This window comes from Mus musculus, chromosome 7, assembly GCF_000001635.26.
Source record: "Mus musculus strain C57BL/6J chromosome 7, GRCm38.p6 C57BL/6J".
Classification (NCBI taxonomy): Eukaryota; Metazoa; Chordata; class Mammalia; order Rodentia; family Muridae; genus Mus; species Mus musculus.
The window spans coordinates 12,438,648-12,445,327 of record NC_000073.6 but is presented as its reverse complement, the minus strand read 5'-3'; positions in this window follow the sequence as shown (position 1 = coordinate 12,445,327).

Here is a 6,680-nt window from a genome sequence, read left to right as displayed (position 1 = left end):
TTATCACTCATTATGCAGTAAATGGAACAAGAATGAACACTGTGAGTCAAGTGATCCGAGTAAAAATGTACATCTCCTCAAACACTTGTGCAGAGATGTGCACAGGAGAACATTCCAGAGGAGTCAAAGGGGAGCCAGAGGGAAGGCAGAGACAGTAACCAAATGGAAAGTTTCAGAAGACAGGAGGGACATTTGAAGATCTATCATATGAACTGCTTTGGTGGTTGACTTTTTTAATTCCATAAAGGCAAAGGCAGGTGGATCTTTTTGTGTTGTAGTCACAATGGATTACAAAGCCAGACCCAGGTAGCCAGAGCTATATAGCAAGATCCTGTCTCAAGAAAACAAAGAAAGAAATCTATTGGATAGTATTATTGGTTAAAATTTTTAGTAACTAACATCTATTTCAGAAATGCTCAAAGTAAGCCAGAAGATACGGGGACGAGAAGTGAAATGCTGCCATCAGGACATGACTCAGACACTGCATGCAGGAGAGCCTGTCAAAAGCCAATCATGTGCTGGAAATTCCTTTGCTTGGCCCTACTCTTTCTTGCTGAACTATGGCAGCTGATGTATTTTGGGTTAAAGACTGTCATTTTCTTCAAATAACAGGTGACTCCACCAGGCTCCGATGGACATTCCAAACCCACAGCCATACAGGACAGCCCCAGTTAAAATCAGTGGGTACAAAACAAAAAGACAGGAAATGTGGGAAAGGGACCTCAAGTGTGGAGGAGGTAATGCCAGGTATGGAAGGAAAATAAGAGGGGTTGGGGAATGAGAATAAACTAAATTTACCATATAAACATATGAAATCATCAACAATTAAGTCTAATAAAAAATTTAAACATATACATACAAACAATATTAAAATTACTCAACAGGTCATATTTATATTTATTTATATATGTATCTGCATAATTATGCAGATACAATTTAAAAAGCCATAAATTGAAAATTTGAAAGGAAGGGTATACATGGACAGTGTTTAAGGAAGGATTGAAGGATGTATGTATGGGCTGGTTGAGACAGCAGGATCTCCCTTCCTGGCCAGAAATTTAGAAATCTACCTGCCTCTTCCTTTTGAATGCTGGAATTAAAAGCATGTGCCACCACATCCAACTGATGTTGCTACATTTTAATTAAATTTTTAAAAATGATAGTGCTGAGAGTAGATTTGTTTTTGTTTTAAGTCTGAGTCTCCATTTCACTTAGTCTGATATCACACTCACATCTGAGAATGGACTTGAACTTCTTTTATTTGTATACATGTATGCATGCATGTATAAGCTAGAGGTCAACTTCTAGTATCTCCATCAACCATGTTGGGCATGTGTGCATGTGCATGTGTATGTACATATGTATGGTGTGCATGGGTGTATTTCTTTGTGCGGGTGTAAAGGTTGATGTGAGATCAAGATACCGTTCTCAATTGCTTCTCCACCCTCTAAAAATCATTAGTCTGTGCACATATATTTTTATAGACCTACACACACTACAACACATAGAGTTCAGGACACAAGGTTCTGAGTCAGTTTTCTTCCTCCACTTTTATGTGAGTTCCAGGAGATCATTCAGGTCACCCATCAGGCTTGAAAGCCAAGCACTTTACCTCATGAGCCATCTCACTACTCCTCTCCATACTACTTTATGTGACAGGTTACCTCACTGAACCTGGACATCATCCATTCAGCTAGGCTGTTGGCCAGCAATCTTTAGGAATCCTCTCATTTCGCTGATCCTAACCAGGGTTATAGATGTTCAACATGCTAAGCTTTCACATGGGCTCTGGCAATCTAAACTCAGGTCTTCATGTTTGCATAGTAGACATTTCACCAACTCAGGCATTTCCTCAGCCCTCAAGATTCTCCCTTCCCAACCTCCCACATTAGACTTTAAATGTTTAAATCATTAAAAATAAGTGTGCAGGGGCTGGTGAGATGGCTCAGTGGTTAAGAGCGCCGACTGCTCTTCTGAAGGTCCCGAGTTCAAATCCCAGCAACCGCATGGTGGCTCACAACCATCCGTAACGAAATCTGATGCCCTCTTCTGGAGTATCTGAGGACAGCTACAGTGTACTTATAAATAAATAAATAAATCTCTAAAACAAACAAACAAACACCATTTAAAAAAAAAATAAGTGTGCAAATAATGAATTTGTTGGTGAGTTTTGTTAATTATTCTATAATGTATACATTTTAAAAATATTGCAATTTACTCAATACATATATTATTACCCATTGGCTTAAAAAATAATATGGTAACCAAATATGGTGGCACACACTGTAATTCCAGTCCTCATGGAGGGATAGGCAAATAGTGACTTTTAGACTAACCTCATCTACCCAGACAGACACTGTCCCCAAAACTAGGCAAGCTTGTGTGATGGTTCATGCCTGTAATCCCATATTTGGTGCTACCTGTACTACACAAGGAATTCCAGACTAGTCTTAGCACCAAGTGAGATACAGTCACACACAAACCAAAAAAGTCATTTAGATATTGTTAAATGTGAAAATTCGGAAGTAAAAGTCTCCTGCATTTCTGGTTAACTATAAAATGATGGTAATTTCTTTAGAAAACTCCCTTAATAACTGTTTGTGATTCAGGTCACACAATGTTTCTCAATCTTGGCTAAAAGTAACAATCTCCTGGCTCAGATTTATGAGTTCTGGAAGTACAGTCACATAACCAATATTCAGCAATTGTTGCAATGAAATTAGCTAAACAAAAGCATTCAAAACCATAAAGGCTGTGTTGGGAAGTACTGGGTGCAGCAATATTTTAGGAATGCTGGAACAAAAATGGGAAAAGACAGGTTGTTGACATGGCGCAGTTCATGGAGTTAGATCCTCATCAACTGAGTGTGATAGTACACTTCTATAATCCCAGGAAGTAGAAATTCAAGGTCATTTTTGACTACCTAGAGTTGGAGGGAACATGAGATTCTCAGAAAAAAATACCAAGCAAAAGGAATACAATAGAGAGAAAACACGGGGGCTATGGTTAATGAAAAAATCTATTAATTACATTATCATTTATTCAATAAACATACATACCTGGACCCTATTTAAGAAGAAAGGATATACAAAAGAATCAAAAATCCACACCTGACCTGTGGAGCACATATATTACAGCCAGTCCATGAGCAGTGTATATTTCAATTTGGTACAGATAAGAAAAAAAGATGTAGAGAAGTGATGCATAAAGAGAGCAGCAGAGCTACTTCATCTACAGAGAGAAAAGAAGTGGCCAAGTAGCTGGGTCTGAGAATCAACCCTTATCCAAGGCTTGACACAACCTTGTAAAGCTGCTCCCAGCTTTAGGAGACCCCTATCCTGCATACAGCACTTACCCTGAAGCCTGCAGCTCAGTTGGTGGAGCAGTAAAATTAGACAGGGTACCATTAGAAAACTGAAAAATAGAGAAGCTGCCCCCAATGATTACATCCCCAGGACGGTTAAATTGGGGGCTCTGTCTTGGCAACAGCCAGGCTATTGGTCCAGAATGGGCAGAGCCAGAGGGACAGCCAAAGAGAGCATGAAGAAGAGCATACAGCCACATGCCTGCTAGGGGGCCAGACAGCCAATGACAGGACAGCCCCATATGGGGCAGTGGCTAGCAGTGAAGGGGGCTTTTATCTGGGGAATTGCCCCTGATAAGCATCTGATGCTAAGATCATACTGGGACATCTGGGCTTGTAGAATATGGGGAGACTATCGATCATGAGGTGGTGGAGGTAGATGGACACCAAATCCCAGAGCCATTAAAAGTTGTATCCCCTTCTCCTGAGGTTTGTAACCTCTCTTTATGCAAGGTAGCAGCTCTGGGCATCATCTGCTGACTATAAAAAGAGTGACAATGGGCCCATATTTCTCCTGGGGAACTTGCAAGCCCAAGAGCAGCTGTGCCCAGGGTGCTCAGGGCACTGTTTTGGAGAAAGGCCACAGATGGGAACAAGAAGCAATTAGCCCAGTATCTGACATGACGTATAACCTCTGCGTTTCCCCCCCATGTTTCTGTACTAGTGTGATCTACCAACCCTCAATTGTCTTTGAAGTTCTTTGAGGAAATTCCAGGGAGGTTTTATCATAAAGAATTTGAACCTACACGAAATCACACCAGAAAACAATAAATGTTCTTGTCATTGTCAAGCATAAGCATCATCCCTGGTTACTGAGCCTTTTTTCCATCTTTTGAAAAAAACAAATCCTAAGGCTGGAAAGTTGGTTCAGCAGGTAAATTCACATGGTACACAAACCCACACTGTACTTGGAAGTCATGGTAGATATAAGCACTTGCTCCCAACAAGCAAATGCACACACACACACACACACACACACACACACACACACACTTCATAATTTCCAATAGATAAGTTTCATGTAAAAACGACAATTTTCAAGTTCTGCCATTCCAACTGATAAATATAATTTCCTGACATAACCATAATCCCATTCTTAAAGTTAAAAATAGATTAAAAAGGTGACTCCACAATTTAGCAAGTAAAGAAATCTGTTGCTAAGCTGAGAACCCTCACTAAATCCCCAAGTCCCACTGTTTGGAGGAGAAAACTGACTTCTGCAACTTGCTATTTGGGTTACATATATGTTGTATGTCATTTGCATATCCCCAAAAGTATGCAAATAAAAGAAGGAGCATAAGAAACACATCAATGTATTAATCAATAAATATAAAATTAGAAAGAAAATATATCATCAAAAACTCCAGTTGACTGATATTTCAGCCTATAGTTACTTAATATTCACTTTCAATAGTTTGATTTATTATTATAAATCAGAATATAATGAAAGATCATACCCTATAACTGATTGATAATTCTTTTTTAATACTAGCTTTTAATAAGACATAATCACACAATGTACAATTAATCTATTTATATTAAGCAATTTTCCAGATATTGGAGCACACCTAAAATGCCTGCACTTGGGAGGCTGAAGCAGCAAGATTGTTTCAACTTAGAAGCAAGCCTGGATGTCATGAAAATACCCCGTTTAAAATGAATAAATAAAAGCATATGACAATTAATTAATTAATTAATTAATTTGTCTTGAATATATATTCATGGTGTCTTATAACAATTACCAAACAATTTTATTTATTTTTAATTAAGGGTAAGTGGCAGCAGTATGAGCACATATGCTCACAGAGGCCAGAGCTGCTGTATCGGTAGAACTGTAATTACAGGTGGATATGAACTATCTGGCATGGGTTGTGGCAACCAAACTGGAGTTCTCTGGAGGAGGAGTAAGTGTTCTGAAATACTGAGCCACCTCTCCAGTCCCACAAAGTCAGTTTTATCAACTCATCACCCCAGAAAAAAATGCTGCACCCTTTCATCTTGACTCTTCCTGGCTAAATTCTTCTCCACAAAGCTCAAATACCACTAGTCTAATATATGTCACTATGGGTTTGCTCCTTTAGAATATTTTATTTAATATAATATTAAAATATATTGGTCCCTTCCGGTCGGTGCCAGCACCAGGTTACCTTGGGCACCAAGTCAGCAGACACCCCCAAGGTCCCTAGAGGACTCTACACGTGATCTTTGGACCTCTGTGAGTGGAACACAACTGCTGTTCCAATCCAATCGCATGGGACCTGAGACAGTATTAGGGAAGCAGAAAACCGGACTGACCAGGGTCACAAGTCCCTTCATGTTGGCGCCAGTACCTGGTCACCTTGTGCTAGGAGTTGGCAACACCCACACAGTCCTTAGAAGACTCTCCACATGATCTTAGGACCACTGACCAGACAGCTCCACAATCCTGAAAGGAGACACCACTTCCAGGCACTGTAACATGCCCAGGATCTTTGACAACAGGATCCCAAGATAAAAGGAGCTTGGTCACACCAGTATTTCAGGGTCTCAGAGGAACTTGACTGCCAAGAACTTTGACACACCCAGAATCTCAGGTTCAGAGGAGTCCACAAGGAAAGGATCACAGAGAAAGCTGGACTCTGAGGAGTCCTGAATCAACTGGGATTATAGGAAGGACAGGCTCCATACAGATATATTGAGGACAAAATACTTGAGATAATCAGATGGCAGGGGGCAAGCATAAGAACAGAAGCTACAGAATCCAAGGTTACTTGGCATCTTCAGAACCAAACTCTCCAACCATAACAAGTCCTGGAAACACCATCACACCAGAAAAGCAAGACATGGATCTAAAGTCACTTCTTATGATGATGATGGAGGACTTTAAGAATGAAATACAGGAAAACACAGGTAAACAGCTAGAAGCCTTTAAAGAGGAAACACAAAAATGCCTTAGAGAGTTACAGGAAAGCAATACCAAACCAGAGATGGAATTGAACAAAACCATCCAGGATCTAAAAATGGGAAATAGAAACAATAAAGAAAACACAAAGGTAGACAACTCTGGAGATAGAAACCTTAGGAAAGAAATCAGGAACCATAGATAGGAGCATCAGCAACAGAATACAAGAGATGGAACAGAGAATCTCAGGTGCAGAAGATTCCATAGGGAACATGGACACAACAATAAAAGAAAATGCAAAATCTAAAAAGATCCAAACTCAAAACATCCAGGAAATCCAGGACACAATGAGAAGACCAAGACTATGGATAATAGGAGTAGACGATAATGAAGATTTTCAACTTAAAAGGCCACAAATATCTTCAACAAAATTAT